General features: G+C 39.5%; 1 long non-coding RNA gene across 1 annotated transcript; it reads right to left on the reverse strand.

Annotated features, from left to right (window-relative positions):
• Positions 1-3,025: 3,025 nt before the first annotated feature.
• Positions 3,026-23,955, reverse strand: LOC106729981. Its single transcript, XR_004321871.1, has 4 exons — positions 23,821-23,955; positions 14,622-15,965; positions 12,859-13,852; positions 3,026-3,834 (listed from the first exon to the last, which is right to left on the reverse strand). It is a non-coding gene; the product is annotated as an uncharacterized LOC106729981 (long non-coding RNA).
• Positions 23,956-23,958: the final 3 nt, after the last annotated feature.

Below are 23,958 nucleotides of genomic sequence, written 5' to 3' on the forward strand. Positions count from 1 at the left end.
ATGTAGCTTTTAAAATATTTTATTTGTATAGTATCTGCTCTTTATTTCAGGCATCTTTGCAAGTGGCATTTTATATGTACACCTATGAGGTCAATAAAGCAGATGACATTAGTTTCATTTCCATTTCTGAGGCACAGAGAAGTTAAGTAATTTCAGCCACACAGCCAGTTATGGTGCCTCACCTAAAGCCAGAACCAAAGTTCCCTGACCCAGGTCCCAAGTGTTTTCTGCTTTTCCAACAAGAGCAGAGGCACAGCTTCCTACCCCATATCCTCTTCACCAAGCACTCAACCAACATTTGCTAGTTGAATGGACTATATTAAGGGAGCAGGTTAATTTGCTTTCAGAGGTAAAACAATAAATCCTATTTCTAGGGGAAGAGAAGATATTATTTGACATTCTTAGCACTTCTCAACAAAAGGGATATGAAATAAAACATTAATCCAATAAAGGATATTCCTTCTGTGCTTTATAGCAGAAATGGTGGCTGGAATAATTAAATAATTTGTTTAAACTCTATTCTACAATATGTTGCTATACCTATTTATGTTCACAATACTCTCCCCCCTAATTCTGTGCCACCATTAAGTGCATTAAATTCCAGGCATTTAACGTTTTGATTTATCCTAGTTTTTTAGCTAAGCTTTGTTCTACACTCAGGAACACCATCCTGCTTCAACCATGAGATAGCAGTGAAGGTAACAAACTGAGCTTTTTTGACTGAGTAGGTTGCAAGTCCTGGGGCTAGAACTTACTGAAGCAGCTGGTGGAGTCGCAGCCTGACTCTCTGTGGGGACGTGCTGCCCCCTACTGGCCATAGAAACCCCTCGGCTCTCACTGTCGTAAAACTCCTTTGTGCTGATTATAAAAGCCCTGAATTTTTGAATCCTTATAAAGCTAATAAGCCACAATAAGCTTCCTTGATTACTGGTTCCTTTTTTCCCTTTAGAGATTCTCGAAGAAATTCTCTCAGGTCTTAAGCTTCATCCAAACAAGAAAACAAATGGGAAGGGTAGGAATTGTACTATTTTCGAATACAAATTGAGTAGTATGGTTGCCTACCTCTTCGCATCCTGGGGATTAAAAAGAAGTAACTCTTAATCTCTTTGGCTAGAATTTAAATGTGGTGTCTGCACTGTGTTGGCAAGGAAATGACAAAACCAGCCTTCTCATCAATGTTGAGGGGATTATGGAAAGGAAATAGACATCTATCAATATTAAAAATACATGTAGGGGAGGGTATAGCTCAATGGTTAAGAGTACACGCTTAGCATGCACGGGAGGTCCCAGTTCAATCCCCAATACATCTATTAAAATAACTAACTAAATAAATAAACCTAATTACCCCCCACCTGAAAAACAGAAAATGAAAACAAAAAAATACATGTCCCCTTAGACGCAGCAGTTCTAATTTTAGTAACTTAGCCCACAAATATACTTGCCAAAATGCAAAAGGATATATGTTCCAGGGTATTTTGGAGCACTGCTTGTAACAGTAAAGGATTGGAAATCACCTAGTTATCCACAGATAGAAGCCCAACTAAAGAGACGACAGCATATTCATATCATGAAATATTATAAATCATTTTAAAAAGCAAAAGAGCATAATATGTACTACAAAGAAAAATCTCCAAATAAATTCCTAAGTGAAAAAAAAAACTATCTGTGTTTCAAAAAAAGAAAAGAAAAAGCAAGACAGACAGACTCTTTCCAAAGGGATATGCAAGAAATTGTTAGCAGTGCTTGCTACTGAAGAGAGAAACAGGTTGGCCAGGGCACAGAAGTCAGACCCATTTTTCATTACGCACTGGTTTGTACTCTTTGAATTGTGTACATTATTCATTCACAAATAGATGGATAAAATCATTGAAATAAAGTAATGTCAATACATTCGACTCCCATAAAGCAAGTGTGTGGCAAGCTGATTTTTCCTAGCCCCACCCGACTCGGTCTCAGAATTACACCCTCCTCCCCCAACCCCTGGAGCCCTCCCGCCATCATTCACAGGTTCTGGTACAGAAATTCTACTTTTCCACAGTTCATCCACCTTGTGACAACTGTGAGACCAGTCCTCTCGAGCCCAGATGGCACGCACGAAAAAGCTTTCAGGAAAAATGACAAAAAATGAAGAACTGAGCAGTAGGAAAAAACAATGAGAAATCACTTGGTAAAGCATCTGTTTCCTCATTTTGTTCTTCCTGCGGCGCCTTGAGTTACTGGGGTTGGGCCGTTTGCCTCAGAGGAAGGCCTGAGCTGTCTGGCCCGTTCCCTCTAAGGGAGCTTTTTAAGATTTTCCCTCCATCCCTGGGCAGGAGGTGGAGTCAAGGCCTAATGCTGTAAATTCTAGTGTAAATGAAACCCCACTTCCACCTCACAGAAAAGAATCTCCAGGCCAGAAGAGCGCTACATCATTTTCCATTTGCATGTGGACCCTAAATGATCCTTTGCTTGGAAATAATGAAATTGGAAGAGTGAGAAAGTCTATGTGTTTTTCAGGCTTATACAGTTTTTAGTCTTACTTCCCTGGTCCTTCACTTTATGTTAGGTTTAAAGCCACAGGGTCCCTTATGCTATAAAAGATTAGTAAAATTTTAAGTGGCCAGGAAAATTGGATTAAATATTTTTATAAACCTGAAGAATGTTACAACACAGTGGTCCATTTAATGAAATGTTACATTGAGCCTGAAACAGGAACCCACGTTTTCACTTTCTGAAATTCTGTGAACACAGTTGTTCAAGATTCCACTCAACAATATCTTAAAGCAGATGCTGCTTACATCTTATCCAATACAGTTTTTTTTGAGTAGGGGAATTAAGTTTTGTTTTTTTTTTAATGGAGGTACTGGGAATTGAACCCAGGACCTTGTGTATGCTAAGTGTGCACTCTACCATTGAGCTATTTCCTCCCCACCTCTAATATAGTTTTGTTTTTTGTTTTGGGTTTGTTTTTTTTTTTTGCGGGGAGGGGTAATTAGGTTTATTTATTTATTCTTGGAGAAGGTACTAGGGATTGAACCCAGGACTTCATGTATGCTAAGCATGCACTCTACTACTTGAACTATACCTTCCCCACTCAATATAGTTTTAAGATGTCATTCTGAGGAAGAAATAACTTGTAATAGTCAGCCATTAAAATAAGACTAGATTAATTTAATAAGCTGTGTTGAAAAGGGATTTCTCCATTGAGAGCCATATATTTGTACATAGATCTCTGAGCTTAGAAAAGTTCTCTCAATAATCTTTTACACATTTTTTTCAGATTTCAAGAATATGTCCAATATAGAAAAATTTGGAAAATATAGGAAAGAATATTAAAATTACCCATAGCCCACTAACCAGAAATAATTACTACTAATACATTTTTTAATATTTTCTTTTTGTATATATATGTATCTATGTATTTAAAGTTTGTTGGTTTGTTTTGCTAAATTAGGAGCACATGTACATAAAGTTCTCTATCTTGTTTTTCTCCACTCAATAGAAAACAGTAAAAATTTAATCATAAAATTTGAGGGCACGTTCCTACAAGGTTAATGAAACAATGGGGTGACCTGTGCAGACGGCCAGCCAGGGTTTCTACAAGATCCAAATTCACCCAGATCCTCCTCCTGACTTCAGTTTGGTGCACCTGGTGGCGTTTACTGGCTCCAAATGTTGATGGGGATGATTCAGGGTTAGGGGTTGGCAAGACTTTCAGGACAGTGGCGTCAGTTTCTGGCATCTTTTGGAGCTAGGAGAAGACTGGGGTCTCCGCATAAAGGATGTCTGCTGTTCCCCTACGCAGCCTTGTCCTCCTTCTTCATTCCGACAGCCCAGAAGGACGTTAGGGCGCCCCTATTAGAATTAGAAAAGGGAAGCTGATAAGGATGAGAGCCAATAACATTGTATCTGAACTTGTGTTATTTCAGGACATGTTTTTGGCAGGTTTTAGTGTACTTTTCTTAGTCCTTACATATTCTTCAAATACATTATTCATAATTACTGTACAAAATTCTATCTAACTGGACATTTGTCCCTATTATAGACAACCTCATAAACATCCTAACACACATGTTTTATTTTCATTTCTGGTTATTTTCTTATGCTAGTTTGGGTCTTGAAATAAACTGCTAAATTGTCCTCTAGAATTGTGTGAGATTGACTAATTCACAAAACTTTGCTAAACGTGAGAAATACAATGTAAAACATTTCTAATTTTAGAGGAGAAAAATCTCATTATTTACATTTTCACTGTCAGTGAGATTAAGCTCTTTTTCAGCTATTTAATAGCCATTTGGAATTGTCCTTTTATGAGCTGTTCACGTACATTTTGCCTGTCCACAGAAGTGACACGTGTCAAGAGTTGCTCGGGGTGAGGAGACACTGGACTCTGTTGTCATTTGGTTGGATCATCCTTTCTTATGTATGGAAAGGATGCAGAAGCAAGTCAGTGCAGTCAGCCAGGCTTCAAAGCAGAGGGATCTACAGAATTTCCAGGACAGTCAGAACCTGCTTCCAGATCCTAAAATCCTCCTTGGGGGCACACACTTGCAGATGATAAAATCTGGGTGAGTGAAGGTGAGATCAAACCTTCTGGAAGCTTAATGGTCTCTCTTGACACCCAGTCTTATGTACATGAGGCTAAAACAGTTCTGTACATAAACTCTAAACGTGTACTGCAGGCCACAGCCACCAGACCTGGAGCACCTCTTCAATCCTGGAGTTCTACTACACACTTCATGATTACAGGATATGGTACCCTGGGGCATGAACTTGTTCCTCTTAATCATTTTCAGCCTCAAAAGGGCAATACATCCTGGTTCAAGTATATTCTTGAAGTTAGAATCTATTTCAAATAGGTCTCAGTTTTCCACTATCTTTGGATGTCAAGCTAACAAGTTCTTAAACCAGGTAAAAGGTTCTTCCAATTGTATTCTTATGTATTGCAGAAACTTTTTACAGATTAAGAAACACTTGCTCATTAAAGATTCATTTGAGTGCATCTCTTGTATGTATGCTTATGACTGACCAGTGTCAAATGAAGAGTGAGGACTACTAGACAGTGCCAAGCATACCAATCTGCAAGAAACCCTACAAACCACCAGAAGTAAAATGAGAAAGAAAATATTTTTTTTAAAACCATCCTCTCCAGGTGTGGAGAAAAGGGAACCGTCCTATACTGTTGGTGGGAGTGCAGTTTGGTGCAGCCTTTGTGGAAAACAGTATAGAAATTCCTCAAAAGACTAAAAATAGACTTACCATATGACCTAGCAGTCCCACTCCTGGGCATATATTCAGAAGGAATCCTAATTCAAAAAGACACCTCCATCCCAATGTTCATAGCAGCATTATTTACAATAGCTAAGACATGGAAACAACCTAACTTTCCATCAACAAATGACTGGATAAAGAAGTTGTGGTATATTTATACAATGGAATACTATTCAGCCATTAAAAATAACAACATAATGCCATTTGTAGCAACATGGATGGCCCTGGAGAATGTCATTCTAAGTGAAGTAAGCCAGAAAGAGAAAGAAAAATACCATATGAGATTGCTCATATGTGGAATCTTTAAAAAAAAAAAAGAGAGATGACAAATGAACTTAAATATAAGACAGAAACAAACTCACAGACATAGAATACAAACTTGTGGTTGCCAGGGGGGGAGGAGGATGGGAAGGGATAGACTGGGAGTTCGAGATTGGTAGATACTGACAGGTATATATAGAATAGATAAACAAGTTTATACTGTATAGCACAGGGAGATGTATTCAGTATCTTGTAGTACTGTAGCTCACAGTAAGGAAGAGTATGAAAGTGAATGTATGTATATTCATGTGTGGCTGAAAGATGGTGCTGTACACCAAAAAGTGACACAACATTATAAACTGACTATAACTCAGTTAAAAAAAAAATCCTCTCCAGAGAATTCTGTATATGGTTTGAAGAAATATTTGATATACACTTGGGAAGTACTTGAATGAAGTCATATCCAACTGTTAATCTGTTTTGTTGTTTGTTTTGTTTTGCTGGCTAATTTGCTTGAGATAATGGGAGATCATGTTGAAAAGGGCTGCCACTGGGAGTCCCTCTCTCTTCCTTAAATTTCTCAAGCTCTCCTCCAAAGAAAGGTAGAAATATTTTAGAACATTAAAGGCACAACAATTAGTTACCCTGCCTAGGGTACCCAAATGTCTTAGTTACCTTTTAGTTACTCTCAGCACTTTTTTCTGCCCCAATGTGCTAGAGGATCATTGCAACCTACATTAGCATCAGTAGCTCTGGACAGCAGCAATTCCCAGGGGAGTCTTTGAGAGCACATGTCTGGGGGAAATCAGACGCTTCAGAGGGGGTATGCCTTGAAAGAATCTGCTAGAGTTTAAAATCACTAGTCATGGCAGTATAGCTTTATTAACTAGCAATAAAGGGTATAGCCCAAGTTGTAAAGTATTAATCAGTAAAAGGCATACATAAGACACGAGTAAACAAATAATTCAAAATAATTAGCCCTTATTCTCTGCATGTGTAGCTGCCATTACAAATAAGGAAGTTCAAAATATAATGCTTAATTTGCAATTTTTCCCTTTAATTGCACCTGCCACCTCCTGCTGTTAATTTGAAGCAAATTAAACCCTGAAGGCAGCATCCAAAAGTAAGAAGACTAAGCAGATTTCACCTTTGGGCAAAAATTATACAACAGTTTCCCCTATCTTCAAAAGGGAGAATCATTCTTTTCCAGATGTGATAGACTCTTTCTGTTTCAATAGCATAGCCCAGTAAGTTACAGGGTGACACTAAGGATGTAACAACCAACTCCCCCCAGCCTGCTGGGCTGTGTAAGCTACATGAAACCCTTGTCTCCATGGGTTCTATGCCAGTGCTGCCAGTATAAATATAACGCAAGCCACATATTTTAAACTCTCAATTTTCTAGTAGCCACATAAGAAAAGTAGAAAGAAACAGGTAAAATTAATTTTGGTAAGATATTCTATTTAACCCAATATATCCAAAATGTTAGCATTTCAACATGTACTCAATATTAAACAATTACTGATGAGACAGTTTACGTTCTTTGGGGGTTCCATATGAGTTATCAATTACAGTGTAATAAGTCACTACAAACCTGGCAACACACTTATTATCTCATAGTTTCTCTGTGTCAGGAATCTGGGCATGATTTAGTGGGTTCTCTGCTTCAAGGCCTCTCAATCAACAAGGCTAGAATCAAGGTGTCAACCAGGGAGGGGGTCTCACCTAAGGCTCGACTGGGAAAGAATCTACTTCCAAGCTCACATGGTTGTTAGCAGGATTCAGTTCTTGGTGGGCAGTCACACTAAGGGGTTCACCTTGCTGCTGGCTGTTAGCTGGAATCCACTCCCAGTTCCAGGTCTCTCCATATGGTAGGCTACTTCATCAAAGCCAGCAAGGGAGAGTCCATAGAAACAGTCTACTGGCAAGATGGAAGTTATGTATATAATGTAACTGTGGAGGTGACATCCCATCACCTTTGCCATATCCTGTCGGTTAGAGGCGAGTCACAGGTCCCACCCACGTTCAAAGGGAAGGCAATTCCACAAAGCTGTGAGGCAGGGATTTTGGTAGACCCCTTAGAATCTGTTCACCACAGTACTGTCTTTGAGATCCACTATGTATTTTACACTTATAATACATCTCAGGTCAGACCAGCCACATTTCAAGTGCTCAAAGCTGCCATATTGGACAGCACTACTCATCACAACTAAACCCAGAGACCTGGGAATTCCAGGATACCCAAACACTGGTATAAGCAACCATGTGTTTGTATAGACAACTCAAACTCAAACTCAAAAGAACTGGAAGCATAAAAATAAAGAAGGTTAAAAACATTTTGTCTTTTTTAATAGGTAAAGAACTTACTCTCATTTCAAATCTGGATCCTCAAAGCAAGGAAAGTCTGGAAAACAGTTCTGCATTTGTTTTTATAATTTTCTATTTCACACTTGCCCTGGCTTATTGGGCAAGTCCTATAGGCTGAGAGAAAGAACTAAACAAAGGCAATTTACAGAAGGGTTGGGTGACCATAATATCAGAGGGCTCCCAGGAAGATACCTTGGTAAGTCATCTCATACTCTTCCCCTCGATTCCTAGCAGGACCACTTTAGCCCAGCAACACAAAGAATCGATCCTTGCGTGACATTTTACCAGAAACAAGAGGCTCAGAGGAGGGATGAAGAGGATACTTCCCAAGCAATTCTCCAGTTTCCCCCTTGACCCCAGTGTGAGGGACCCCTGTGTGAAGGGGATCTGATCCCTGTTAAATTGATTAAACAGGGAGGCCATTAGACTGAGGTGGCTCTATGTCTTGGCAGCCTACATCAGCAGACCAAAACCTGAGCCTGTAAATGCCTCAAGGTTATGAAATGGAAACCTAAGGACAGCCCATTACAAATAGCCAACGAGGCTTTCCCAAATAAGGCAACCATATGCTATATCGCCAATCAAATAACTGCTTTGCTTTGCTTCTGCATCTGTTCTCTAAAAGTTTTGCCTTTAGGAGCTCTCCTAACCACTTCTGGTTTGGCGTTGCCCAGTTGGAGTGGATGTTTCATGAAGTGATGATGTTTTCTTAAGAAATGAGTCACGATTTTGTGCCTCAGTTTATCTTGTAACAACCCTGAGCATCAGCTGGCAGTCAGAGGAGTCTGCAGATGGACCACTTCTTTACTAAAGCCTGGGCGTCCCACTTGCAAGCCAATGAATGGGCTCACCCCAGCTCCTCTCAACTCTCCACACTGCACAGCACTGAGTTCAAATGTTAACTACATGTGCAAATAAGCACTAAGCTCAGCTGTTCACATGATAATACGCATGCATCTGTTCTCATGTCTCCCCCTGTCACCTAAGGACAGCCCCAAACCTATCCTGACTTTTTGCAGGAATTTCCAGTCCCACCTTCCCATCTGCCTCCTGGATATTTCACTATGAATATTCCCCTTTCATTTTCAGCTCAGCATATCCAGCAGCAAATGTTAGAGGGGAAATGCCCTACCATGGGCTAGTCAGCCTCAGCAGGGGCTGGAGGCGTTCTGCAGAGCAGAAACCCAGGGGCATCAAAAGCCATGCAGGATCTCACTTTCCTAGAAGACCCTATGTTCTGAGGCTGCCTCTAGCCTCAGCCCACATTCTGCCAACGGAATGTGTATCTCCTAGATCTCTCTCTCTCACATCGCCATCAGAGACAGCCTATGCTCTGTCTATGGGGTGTGCATCTCTCTGAATAAATCTATTTTTACTCACACACACACACACACACACAAAAGCCATGTAGCAGCCTTGCCATAGTCAGGGCTGTTTCGACACAGTAAACAGATCCCACAAATTTGAGAGTTTAATCTCCTCAATGGACGTAATTATATATGTAGACATGAATTAATCAGTTATTTCCCCTTTCTGAGTCCCCAAAAGCCCTCGAGTCTGGGATGGGAAGGTCTGTCCTTAGTGTGCATCAGTGTGGCCCGAGGTAACCCCTCCTCCCATCAAAACCCAAAGCTATAGGGACATCCCTGGTTCTGGTGAAATGGAAGAAAAAAACTCCCGTGTTGTGGTTCCCTCAGTGACCATAACTGGTAGCACAAAATTATCTCCTACTTCTTCATCAGTTACTCACAGTCAGATGAAATATAAGATTCATAAAATGTACACTGGAACCCAGGGTGCAGAAATGATAGTGCCTAATTTGATTTTATGGGATGAGGAGGTAACGAAATGGGAAGGATGGTCGACTTACACAAACGTCCTCACTCATTACATTCCTGCAGTAGAAAGGGTAACGTTTTGTAAATCGTCTAATACAAAGAGCATCCTGATGGTTATGATACCATCACCTCCCCCACTCACTCACCTCTCACCAAACAATCCTAAGAGGCTAATATTTATTTATTTATTTATTTATTTATTTGTTTGTTTGTTTGTTTATTGCCTAGATCTGAGCTAATAGATTAGTAATAAACAAAATTCCAGACCCCAGGGTGCTGTAGACTGAATGTCTCCTCTTAAAATTTTTGGAGAGGAAAAAAATTTTTTTTCTCCATCATTCTAAGTTCATGGCTGGGGCCCCTGTAACAAGTCAGATTAACAAGAAAAAAAGGAAAAAGGAGGGGTTTTTGTTTCTGTTTTTGGTTTTTAAACATGCATACTTCATGGGCACATGGGAGAGACCCAGGGGAAAAATCAATAATTCTCAAGGAGATGGCCTAGAATTCAGGCTTAAATACTATCTTCAGTTAAATCAAAAACAAGGTGTAGGTGAGGCTGGTTATGGATAGGTGACCAGGAAAAGTAGGTATCTTCTCCACTGACAAGAATCTCTAGCAGTTCAGAGCCAGCCTTCTCTTCCAGGTACAGGGAGGGAGTCACCCTCACAAATAATGATTTTCTTCATAAATACATATTTCCCTTACAAAAAGATTACTTCTGTTTTCAGGGCTTCTCATGTGTCTGCTGTTCCTCAAAATAGTCTTTATGACACAGAGGTGTATTTTATGGTGGCCTATTCTGCCATCCTTCAGTATGCTGAAACCTAACCTCCACCATGATGGTATTTGGAGGCGGGGCCTTGGGAAGTAATGAGGTGATTAGGGATTAGTGCCCTTATAAAGAGACCCCAGAGAGTCCCTCACCCCTTCTGCCACATGAGGACTTAGCAAGAAGAGGGCTGTTTATGGACCAGAAAGCAGGAGAAATCGAATCTGCTAGCGCCTTGAACTTGAACTTCCAAGCCTCCAGAGCTGTGAGAAATAAATGTGTTGTTTATAAGTCAGCTCAGCTATGGAATTCTGTTAGAACAGCCAGAACTGAGTGAGGCATAAGGTGGAGGCACAACTAGGCCCACCCTTAGACCCAGGTTAGGGGGGCCGCCAGAGCATGCACATCTGTGCCACCAGGATGCATCCACTCTGTGAATAACGCCAAATGCTTCTCACATCTCTTACCCTCTGTCCTCAAAAATCACCTGAGTTCAAATGCCAGGATGGTCGGTGGGTTGGGCCACTGCCAAAGTGGAAGATGGACATTGCCTCAGGTTGTGGGAAGAGGTGAATGGCACAAACATTTAGGTATGAGAGAAAACTGAAGTAACTTGTCAATTCTTCCTCTGACATATGTAAATGTAGTAGGTTCCCACATGGTGGACTACAATTTCTCTGGCACCAGAAGTTGCTTCTCTTCCTGCTGCAATTTGCAGCTCTGGAGGGTCTCATGACCTGGGGTGGTACCCAACAAGTGCCCACAGCCACAGAGAAGTATCTTGCCATATGAAATATCAATTTTCATACTCACTAACTTGCTGTAAAGTGCATGAAGCATGATGTCATCTCCTTATACTGGAAACCAGAGGACGCTGAATGCAAGAATTTAAATTGCTTTGATCTTACTAAACTATTCTATTGTATTTAAAATTTTCAAACAATAAATTTAAGATTCTTTAAAGAATTTCAATTTAAAAGGCTAATATTCATTAATAATTTGCTCTCCACTTTTAAATTTTAGCAGATAATTTTGACTTTTTGAAGAAAAATAACTTTCAAGCACATGCATTAATTTAAATTTTTCTACTGTTTGATTAATTTTATATACAGTTTAATGAAAACTTAGTTGAATAATATTTGAATACAACTATATTTTCATTTTTAATCCTCTAGACCATTGCCAAAAATCTTGATTATAACAACAGAATTGGTAATTTTGCTTAAGTGAAAGTAAGAAAAATAGATTTACAGAAACATTTATGGATTATACATGTCTTTTTTTTTTTTTTTTTTTTTGGTCTCATCCAAACATCAGTAGCCCATCAGCAGACTTGTACAATAATAATTAGATTTAGTCAAATTTCACCAATTTCCTGTCATATAAAAACCATGCTTTATTTTTGTCCTTAGGAAGGTATATTAATCAATGTAGGAGGGTAAAGTATACTTTATTTAATAGTTGTTAGCTTGATTTATAACTTTTAAATACTTAGACACTTGGAATATGCCTCCAATTTGTATGCTTGCCCTGCATGTTAGTGACGGAGGATGAACTGGGTGCCTGCTAATCTCACTCCATCAGAATTAAGAGCAATATCAGCCTGGCACATTTACTCATACCTGAGGTCCCTACAGTCATTCAGAAATCAGAGAAGCCTTTTTAAAAATGAAGCCATTTCTGAAAATTATCCACTTATAATGTCTTATGATAGATACCATGGACAGTAATAGATAGAACAGAGACATCCTTTGTAAAGTCATATACAGAAAGGTCGTATATCGCAAAGGGATGAGAAAAGCCCAGCTGAGAGAGAAAGCAGGCAAATCAGAGACAGTTTAACTGTTGTTGAAAGGACCACATCGGTGAGCTCATAATAGATAGGAGAGTGAGATTCTGTCAGACTTAATAGCAGGGAAATGAGAAGTCAGTCACTCCTAGAGACTGAGAAATACATCGTGGACAAGCAGGTAAGAAGCAACTTAAAAGTGAAGCCAACAGGCAAATGAAAGAGACAGGAATTAAGATCTATGGCAGTGGGAAGGGTGTAGCTTGGTGGCAGAGTGTGTGCTTAGCATGCACGAGGTCCTGGGTTCAATCCACAGTATCTCCATTAAAAATCAATAAATAAATAAACCTAAATGCCCCGGCCACCAAAAGGTCTGGAAAATTTTTTTTTTTAATTTGTTGAGTTCCCCCAAGAGCTAGACGCAGTGCTAAGCACCTAACATACCCTGTCGCATAACCTTCAACTATACAACACACCAGAGGTTTTAATAGGATCTAACATATTAAAGCTGTAGAAGAGAGACTACTTAACCCTTAATGTAACTGAGTAATGGGCTTGTGTGCCCACAGTGCCGAAAGACAAACCTTGACAGCAGGTGTTTGCAGCAAAGCAAGGACTTATTGCAGGGTGCCAAGCAAGGGAGTGGGAGACAAACCTCAGGTCCACTCCAGTTTGGTCAGAGTTGGAGATGTTCTAAAGGGGAAGAACAAAGAAGCCAGGGTTAATTTGTGACATTTCTTAATTGTAGTTTTGGGAGTCAGGATGCCTACAGTTTATGAGTCTTGTCTGTGAGTTCATCTTACCCTGGAGGAACAACCTGAGTCTGTACATTATCGATGCTATCAACAACAGCAGCTTTAGTCCTCTAACTCTCGTTGTATGCTTGCCCTGCGTGTTAGTGATGGAACACTGTGAGCACAGGATTGAGGTCAGAAGAGACAAGCCAGGGAATACAGTTTTGGGTAGAGAGGTTAATCATAAACTCTGCACAGGAACTTGGTTTTTTAAGGGGTTTCATTAATGCCTAGGTATAGTTCAAACTTGCTGGTAAGATGCACACCACCTTTGCCCCCTGGCCCTAATTAGCCACCCAGTGTCCCCCTCCCCAGCATGTGGCCCTTCTCACGTCCCAGCACACCAGCGATTTCATGCCTCTGTACCTTTGCACATGCTGTTCCCAGGGATGGGGGTGCCTTAATTCACCAGCAAACTCCTACCCATCGTGCAAGCTTCTGCTTAAATGTCACCTTCTCTGTGAAGCTTTATCAAATCCTTCCAGGCCCAGCAAGTTTACTTCCTCTTTCTGTCTCCAGAAACCCTCCATATCATCACACATATTAAAACATGTCTTGTAGGGGGAAAGGTATAGTTCAGTGGGTGGGCACCTGGATTCAATCCCCAGTACCTCCATTAAAAATAAATAAATAAATCTAGTTGCGCCCCCCCATAAAAAACAAACAAAAAACAAAAGAAAAAAAAAACATATCTTGTCACATTACAACGATCTGCTCTTGTGTCTGTCTCCTTCAGATGGCAGCTCCTCATGGACAGCGCAGTATCCCAGCACTTACGTTGTGCCTAGAGCATGGTAGGGATGTAATACATGCACACTGACTGAAAGAATAATTAGAGGGGAGGGTATAGCTCAATGGTAGAGTGAGTGCTCAGCATGCATGAGGCCCTTGGTTCAATCCCTAGTACATCCATTAAAAACTAAAACACAATTACCTACCCGCTAGAAGAATTTTTTTTTAATTTTTAAGGCAAATTTAAAAATTAAGAACAATTGAATGAATGAATGTACACAGGTACTATTTACACATGTAAACCACAGACATGTAGCAACTAGCTAGAATATCTCAGAGTATTCCTTTCATTTTAGTTCAGTCTGCTGGATGAGATCTGACCATGACCCTCCTTCCTTAGCTATATCTTTCAGAAACAAGTGGATGATTCAAATGACATGTGACTTGTGTTAACATATAACATGACAACAATAGACCACGTTAGACCAGTGCATCCAACAGAACATTCAGCAGTGATGGAAATAGTCTATATTTGCACTTGCTGATATGGTAGCCACTAGCCAAATGCAGCTACTGAGCTCTTGAAACGTGGTAAGTACAAATGAGGAAGTGAATTTTTAATTTTAATTAATTGACAAAAACCACATGTGGCTAGTAGACTAAATTGGACAACACAGCTTCAGACGATCGTTAACCCACAACTTTGTAGGGAAGTTCTACCTCATTATAATTTTTCTGTACAAAAAGCCAAACACTCAGCCACTGACAAGCTAGGTAATCTTAAGAACTTCCTTACCTTTTCTGTTTTTCATTTTACTCACCTGTAAACCTGGCAAGAGGGACCAGATGATAGAAGGCTGACAGCTCAAGGCTCCTTGAATGTGCACCTTTGGGCTCAGTTCACAGCAAGTCCTCTGGACGGACAGTTGGCGGGAGGACCCCTATACCCCTTCCCAGAGTGCGGGGGCAGACACGGCCTTATGCACTCACGTGGGTTCCAGTTTTCCCCAGAGAATTATAGATGACAGGTAAATTCCAACCCAGGAGTCAGAGGGCCACACTGCAAACATTTAAGTTCCCCAGAGGGAAATCCTCTGTTCTAAATTTTAAAGAAGAATGGGAAAAGGCCTCACTTGAGCAAAGCAATCCATCCACAAGCCCTGTCAGTTCTTCAGGCTGGAGCTGTCAGGGTAGCTTCCTGTGTCAGGGGTAAATCATTCAGCTTCTTTCCCTTAGGATTTTTGTGCTTAAAAAGACTGAGACTTGTAAAGCCATCTGGGCCTCTAATCAGGTTTACTAAGCCTGATTATCTAATTTCTACCTGTTAAAAAAAGCACTTTGCAATTCCTAAGTTCCACGGAAAGAAAAAAGCTAAATCCCCTTCCCGGTTCTCTGAGACAACTGGGCTCACATACGTATAACTTGGAATGCCTAGCTGGTCCCTTTTTCTTAAAAGGGAAGGGGAAAGACAGAGAGGAGGGAGAGAGAGAAAGGGGGAGAATAGAAGGAGGAGGAGGAGGGACAGGAGGCGGGGGGGAGGGGAGACATAAGTAGAAGGAAGAAGAAGAAAGAGGGAGACAGCAGCTGAAGCTCTAGGTCGGTGATGCTCCATGCTGAGTGTCATCAGAATCACCTGGAAGACTTGTTAAAACAGATTGCTGGGTCCTGCTCCAGAGTTTCTGACTTAGTAGGTCAGGAAAAGGACCCTAGGTTGTGCACTTCTAAATCCCCAAGCGATGCTAATACTGTTGGTGATCATGACATCACCCTGTGAGAACAACTGCTATCACTGCTTCTGCCCTCAGCTACTTTTTTTGCAGTTCCAGACAGAGTTTGAGTCAGTTCCTCAAAATGAAAAGATGTGTAAGTGTGTGCTTAGAGAGAAGTGGCTTGGTTAATATGTTTCCCCCTTGTCTCATGCGGCAAAGCAGACTGGATGCCTGGCGGCTGCTGCCAGTAACAAAATCTGGTGGGAAAGTCTGGAAGACCTTGCAGTTGGTTTCAGTCACCTGGCTGGCACCCTTGGCTGGAGGGCATGCTGGTCAAGGGCACACCTGTGCGCAGAGGGACAGCTTTCTCCTCAGGGTATCACAGCCCCCAGTAGAACCCTCATCTCACCACCGTAACTTGTCAAAGGCCATTCTGTTACATAGCATTATCCTTTCCTGTTGAGAAAAAAGAAAATCTGTAAGTATGTAAGGGCTTTTGACAAAGGTCTGCCTTGATCATTTATAAAAGTAAAAGGAAGGAAATGATTTTTTTAAAACGATATTAATTAGAAAACAAAGAAACAATCAAAAGGATTTTTTTAAAGCCAAAAGTTGGGTACTTAAAAACACTACTAAAATCGAAAACTTCTGGTAAGGTGGATCAAGAAAAAGAAAAAAAAACAAAGAAGGAGGTAAACAAATACATTACAAATTTAAAAGATTAAAAAACATTATGAGCAATTTTATGCCATTTAATTGGGAAATACACACAATGAACTAATGAATTTCAAATCATGATGAAAATGTGATATTTGTCTTTGTCTGACTTCACTTAGTGTAATCACTAGGTCCATCCATGTTGCTGCAAATGGTATTATTTCATTCTTTTTTATGAAGGATGGTGAGTATTCTTTTCATAGCAATATAGTTATTTACATAAGTTTGTTAGCTGATAGATGGGCCCCTAAATTAGGAAGCCCACTGAAGTGTGTGGGTCCTTGCCACTGGCTGTGAAAGAATTCGAGCAGCAGAGGCCGAGGAACAAAGAGAACAGCTGCTTCATTGCTCAGAAGAGGAAAAAAAGAAAGTGCTTAGATGGGGAAAAGGAAAGAAAGGCACTCAAGCGAGGAAAAGGCGTTAGAGCAGGGAGCTGTCAGCCAAGACGTCTGGTAGAGACAGCTCCAGCTGTGGCTCGGGCTTTTAAGGGAAGCTTCTGCCATCATGTCCTCATTTGGGGTATGCTGGAGCCAATCGTCTTCTTTTCCATCCTTGTACATGGGCTTTTCTGGTGGTTGCCATGGCAATTGTCAATTGTCATGGCATTGGTGGGTGTGTCACTTAGCATGCTAATGCATTACAATGACCATATAATGAGGCTCAAGGTCCGCTGGAAGGCAAATCCTCTGCCATCTTGGGCTTCACAGGTTCTAACCAGTTCTTGTTTCTTCTCTTTGCCTCCTGAGACTTAGAGAAGAGTAACTGGTTTCTCTTTGAGGGAGGAGCAGGGGTATGATCCTGGGGGCAACAGCCAGGGGGTAACCAGGACCCTGCCGAAGGCTACACTATTGTTTCTTGATTGTTCCTCCCTTATTTCTGCATTCCTTCCCTTCCCTGATTAGCAACTGTTTGAATCTGCCCCTTGGAACTCAGGGGAGGTCAAGGAGATTGAATGAAGCCTATTTCTTTCAAAAGAGAAATGGGGAAACACGGAAAGATGTGTACCAGGGAGGACCCCACAGTTGTTCTGCTAGTATCAAGTTCACTAAGAATCTGTTCTTCTCCTAACAAGACATAAATGGAAACATTGGTTATATTGTCAAAGCTTTGCTGGAATGTTATGTTTGAGAAAAACATGCACAGAATCAGATATGACCAGACAGCTTTAAGAAACTAAGAGTGACATTATGAAGCCACATTGCCTCTTGGTAAAACAACCCAGTACCTTGCTTACAGGGTTCCTAACAGTCGTAACAAGTAAGTAAGGAAGATCACTTCCTGGCAGGCACAGGAACCTCAGTATATTTGGGGGACCTCAAGAAAAGAGGAATTCATCTCAATCCATAGGTATTACTGGTGAGTCTGATGGTAAGTTCTTGCCATAACTTCCTGGCCCCAAGAGGCATTTAAAATTTCAATCTGCAGATTCCTTACAAAACTTTCCCGCAAAGCAAATTCAAAAGAACCTATATGGTCATTTGCTATTCTTGCTGGACACATAAATAATTGGGCCAAGTTTAATGAAACTAAACTTATTTTGCAAACAAATTAATCTTAATTTACTTTGGTAGACATGAGGGTGATTATTGAGAAAGTATTTCGGCAGAAACTATAAAACACAGTTGTGTATACTAGATTTAGTCTGTTAATCATCTTTTAAGGTTTTGTTTTCCTGTAAACTGGACTGGAACCTGAATTCTAGTTTCCTCTGATATTTGACTACAACTCTCCAAACTAGTATTTCCAATTTTTCTCCCACTTCAACTTGGAATCACTGAAAACCAAAGCTGCCCTTATCATGAAGCCCTGCAAACTGAAGCTGATAAAACTTGAGAAATTGTTACCAGGGCTTTTGCCCCAGAATCACACCCCTGCCCCTCCCTTCTATAGAAATCAGTTACTCTTCTCCAAATTTCAGGAGGAAGCTGTAAAGAGAAAAAAACAAGAACTGGTTAGAACCAACTAGGACCAAGATTGTGGAAGATATGACTTCCAGCTGAACTTGGGCCTCATTATATGCTCATTGTAATATATTAGCATGCTAAATAACACATCTACCAGTGCCATGACAGTTGACAACTGCCATGACAATAACCAGAAAAGTCCATACAAGAACTGAAAAGGAGAGCTGCATCAGTTCCAGGTCCAAACCATACCCTTGTTCTCAGATAACTCATGAATATTCCTCCCACTCTTTCTAATTCCTTCCCTATACCTCAGCCCTCCTATATATTTGGTGTCTTTGCCAGAATTGGGTTGAGAAATTGATTTGTGAATAAGGTTCCTGTTTCTCCATTCTTTGGCCATTGGATAAAGCTTGTGCTGTTCCAGTCTCAGCATTGGTTTCATTATTGGCTGAGAGGATCCCATTGAAAAACAGAACCTCCCCAGGCTAGGACCCGGTGCAGGTCCATTCAACCAATTCAGTAACAAGATCGCTACCACAGCCTCATGTCTATTGATATGCAAGCCACTCAGGAAGTTCACCAGAGCAGTCAATAACATCATCAGATTCAAACTGCAAAACATCCTTTGACCCCACCTAGAAATTTTCTCTCAATTGACTGCCCTTCAGACTTAGACTGGCTTTGTACTTTGCTCCAACCATTAACCATTTTTTACCTTTTGTCTCCATAGAAATGCCTCTTATTAAATACATAATTGCTTGTGCTCTACAGGCCTAACTTTGAGAGCCCACTGCATCACCACCTTTTGAAATGAGTAACTGAACTGACCTACTGTCAGGACTAAGAGGCTGGTTCAGTGACATGAAGCAATCTGCCAACTCAGCTTCCTGACTGTGAAACTTCTTAAAAGATGTTTCAAAGGTGGTAGCACTGGGGAGCAAAACTTGCCACCCCAAAATGTCTTTTTGGCATATTAATTGTTTTAAACTGGTTATTTTCTGAGAAATGGCAGGCCTGGGAAGGGCTCTGAAAACCAAATAGCAGTAGCCCTTTTGTTAGAAACATTTACATTTGTAAAGGAAATCTCCATTTGTAAGGGTGTCTGGAAGAGAAAGATGACCAAATCTCTAGAAACTCTTGTCAATGGAGAAGGCACTGACTTAAATCTGCATCACAAGCACCCTTGTTTACTGTGCTTTTCCTGGTAACTTCCCATAACTGACTCTCCCCACTCTCAACATCATCTTTTGTCTTTAGCTGAAGATAGTATTTAAGGTGGGGGTTTCAACCATTTTAGTGAGTTGCTCAGTTTTTCTTGGTATCTCCCATGTATATATGTTGTCAAACTTTTTCTCCTGTTAAAAAATAGTAATAAATAAAATGAATTTAAAAAATAAAGATAAAAGACTATTCATGAGCACATTTTCCATTATATCAAAAACAAAAACAAACAAAACCTAGAAAGAAGTCATAGTCCATGAAAAGAAGAATAAAAAATACATTTACATATAGTAAATAATGACACTTACAGCAACAAGGATGGATCTAGAAATTATCATACTAAGTGAACTAAGTCAGACAGACAAATCACGTATCACTTATATTTGGAATCTAAAAACAGGACACAAATAAACTTATTTACAAAACAAAAACAGACTCACAGAGTCACAGACATAGAAAACAAATTTATGGTTACCAAGGGGGAAAGCAGTTTGGGATTAGTAGATACAAACTACTATATACAAAATAAACAACAAGGTCCTACTGTATATCACAGGGAACTATATTTAATAGCTTGTAATAACCTATAGTGAAAAAGAATATGACAAAGTATATACACACACATATATGTATAACTGAATCACTATACTATATACCAGAAACTTAACATAACGTTGTGAATCAACTATACTTCAATTTTAGAAAGAAAAAAGAAAGAAAGAAAGAAAGAAAAAAAGAAAGAAGGGTATACTAACACTATGGAATATTATAAGTAGTTTTTGCTCTTAAAATATCTTTCTTCGGCTACTAACTAACCTTGAGGTTTGGGATAAGTAAGGTGAAGCAGTGGAAAGAACTTTCTTCTCCAGGTAGTTTTTTTTCCACTTAAGCAAATTAATAAATAAGTAGTAAATTGTAAGAGAAAATAAAAGAAAATAAAGCCCGTAACAATGTTCAGAGTATGAAAAATGTGGCTGCTCCGCTGCATTAAAAAATAACTTAAAACTCGCCTATAAGTCCCCACCCAAAGTGCTTTGAGTTACTCATCCCTTTATGTAAGAGTAAGTACTTGAGCTAAATTAAAAGATGGAGCTCAGACTTGCAGGCTTAACTCCTAGCTCGACTCTCAATGCCTTTTGGTCTGACCTAGTGCAGCCCTGTGACCAAACGAAAACTTAGTCCACTAGGTGGTCTAAACCAGTGAAAACTACAATCCCCACAATGCACTATAGCAGGGGCAGGTTTCTGTGGAAAAAAATTAAAAATCACAAATATGTGTATACATACATACTACTTGTTAATCTCACAGTAGTTTTTTAATATTAATTAACATTCTTAAGTTAAAAATCAACTTGGTTCATCTAATGAAATTTTTTTAAAGGCCAGTGACTAAGTTGGTTATATGTAATCCAATATCACTGTATTCTTTTACCTCATTCCATAATCACGCATAATCATATAGCAATTTTGTCAGTTTCTAATAATACTAATTAACTCCTATTACTGGCAGATTTAACAATATATCTGTAGTCTTTTACAAATGAGTTAAACTGGTAAATGCAAGTGCATATCGCCTGTGTAAAATGTCAACAGCATAAACTGAATTGATATATGAAGCTCTATCACTTCATCGCCTGAGACAATGTGTAACTGCCTTTGCCTACTGCACAAATGCAATGAAGCAGCCTCTTTATGAAGCAGTGAAGTGAAAGTGTGTGCGATGCAGAGCTGGTGAACAGGACGGGAAAAGGAAGGGAGGATGCTCTGAAAACAAAAAAATTTAATTTAACAGAGCATGTATCCCCACGAGTATTAATGAGAACATGTATGAAACTTCTTGAAACAGACGGTCCCTTAGAAATTCTTCCTTTAATTTCTGGTTCATCTTTTCATGTCACAAAAGGGCAGTATTTTCAGAGTTGGGGTTTTTTTTTTTCCTTTCTTTCTTGTAGTATAGTCGGTTTACAATGTTGTGCCAATTTCTGGTGTACAGCATAATATTTCAGTCATACATATACATACATATATTCCTTTTCATTATAGTTTACTACAAGATATTGAATATAGTTCCCTGTGCTATACAGTAGAAATGTGCTGTTTATCTATTTTATATATAGTAGTCAATATCTGCAAATCCCAGAGTTGAGTTTTGTTTGTTTGCTTGTTTTGCCATCTAATCACCCATGGCCTGACCAGTAAGCTGGACTCAGTTGATCTTTTTAATTGCTTTATTCTCTTTTTTCAAAACTTTATGTGTGTGTGTGTATATATATATATATATATACAAAATTTTTTTAATGGAGGTACCAGGAATTGAAACCAGAAACTCATGCATGCTAAGCATGTGCTCTACCATTGAGCTATACCCACCCCTATTAATTGCTTTATTCTTGAAAGGATGTTCTGAACTTCCCTTATTGTCAGTAAACTCTGGTGTGTGCATTTTTCTGGTGACAACATCCACAACTCTCAAAGATGTTCAAAGGGGTTGGTGATCCCAGAAAAACCCAAGGCCCATTGCATTAAAATAAGCTCTCTTCCCAGAAATAAACCCATGCTCTTACGATCAATTAATCAATGACATAGGAGGCAAGAATGTATAATGGACAAAAGACAGTCTCTTCAATCAGTGGTGCTGGGAAAACTTGACAGCTACATGTAACAGAATTAAATTAGAACATTCTCTAACACCATATACAAAAATAAACTCAAAATAGATTAAAGACTTAAATAGACTGGATATCATAAAACTAAAAAAAAAATAAGCAGAACACTCTCGACAAAATTGCAGCGATATTTTTTTGGCTCCATCTCCTAAAACAAAGGAAATAAAAACGAAAATAAACAAATGGGACCTAATTAAATGGAAAAGTTTTTGAACAGCAAAGGAAACCACTGACAAAATGAACAGGCAACCTAGTGAATGGCAGAAAATATTTGCAAATTACACGACCCATAAGGGGTTAATATCCAACATATAAAACAGCTCATACAACTCAACATCAAAAATACAAACAACCTGATTAAAAAATGGGCAGAAGACCTGAATAGAAATTTTTCCAAAGAGATTCAGATGGCCAACAGGTACATGAAAAGATACTCAACATCACTAATCATCAGGGAAATGCAAATCAAAATCACAATGAGATATCACCTCACATCTGTCACAGTGGCTATCATTAAAAAGAACACAAATAACAAATGTTGGTGAGGATGTGAAGAAAAAGGAACCCTCGTACACTGTTGGTGGGAATGAAAATTGGTGCAGCCACGGTAAAAAACAGTATGCAGATTTCTCAAAAAACTACAAATAAAACTACCATATGACCCACTAATTCCACTCCTGGGTATATATCTGAAAAAAACAAAAACACTAATTCAAAAAGATAACATGCACCCCCAAATGTTTACAGCTGCATTATTTACAATTGGCAAGATATGGATGCAACCTGTGTCCATCACCAGGATAAACAAGATGTGATACATATATACAACTACTCAGCCACACACACACACAAAAAGAATGAAATTTTGCCATTTACAACATGGATGGACTGAGAGGGCATTATACTAAGTGAAATAGGTCAGACAGAGAAGGACAAATTCCGAATGATATCACTTATATGTGGAATCTAAAAAAATACAACAAACTAGTGAATATAACAAAAAAGAAATAGACCCACAGATATAAAGAACAAATTATTGGCTACCAGTGGGGAGAGGGTAGGGGGAGGGACTTAAGAGACAAACTATTAGATATAAAATAAGCCAAAAATATATATTGTACAAGGTGGGAAATAAAGGAAATATTTTTATAGTAACTAAAAATGGAGTATAACCTTTAAAAATTGTGAATTCCAGGTAGACGGAATAACATGCGCAAACACTTGGAAGTACGATAGTACGTGCCTTACTTTACTTCTACAGAGAAGAGTTTGGCTTGACTGGCCATAGGATGACAGTGATAGACTGGAGACCACAGTACTGACTCTGCCTGGTATGCTCTGACACTACCAGATACCCTCATGGCTTAAAGTCACTTCATTCAGATCTCGGTTCGAATATTACCTCATCAAAGAGAGTCCTTCCTGGATCAACTCACCCAAAATACTTTACACATGCGCATACATACACACATCGCTCCATCTCTCTCTTTATCCTGTTTTATTTTCCTTCATTATGCTTATGAACATCTCACATACGTTTGCTTATATGTTTATTAACTTCTCCCTCAATAGACTATAAGCTCTAGTAAGCAGGGTTTTTAATATTTTACCATTCCAGCACCTACAATAGTACTCAATAAATACTGACTAAATGAGTAGAAAGGTAGTTTAGCATTAAAAAAAAATGTGAATTACTATATTGTACACCTGTAATTTATACATAGTACTATGCATCAAATATAGGTCAATAAAAATTAAATTACTTAAGCAATTAAAAAGAAAAAGAAAGCTCTCTTCAACCTTGTGGAATCACAGGGCGCTAACTTCTGGCTCAAGTCAGAGCTGGGCTTGTCCTCCAGGCAGCTCTCCCCAAGTAGTCCTCCGAGGCACGGCTTCCAGCAGGGGTCGCCGCGCTGCCGCGCTGCCGCAGCCGCGTGC

This window comes from Camelus ferus, chromosome 8, assembly GCF_009834535.1.
Source record: "Camelus ferus isolate YT-003-E chromosome 8, BCGSAC_Cfer_1.0, whole genome shotgun sequence".
Lineage (NCBI taxonomy): Eukaryota > Metazoa > Chordata > Mammalia > Artiodactyla > Camelidae > Camelus > Camelus ferus.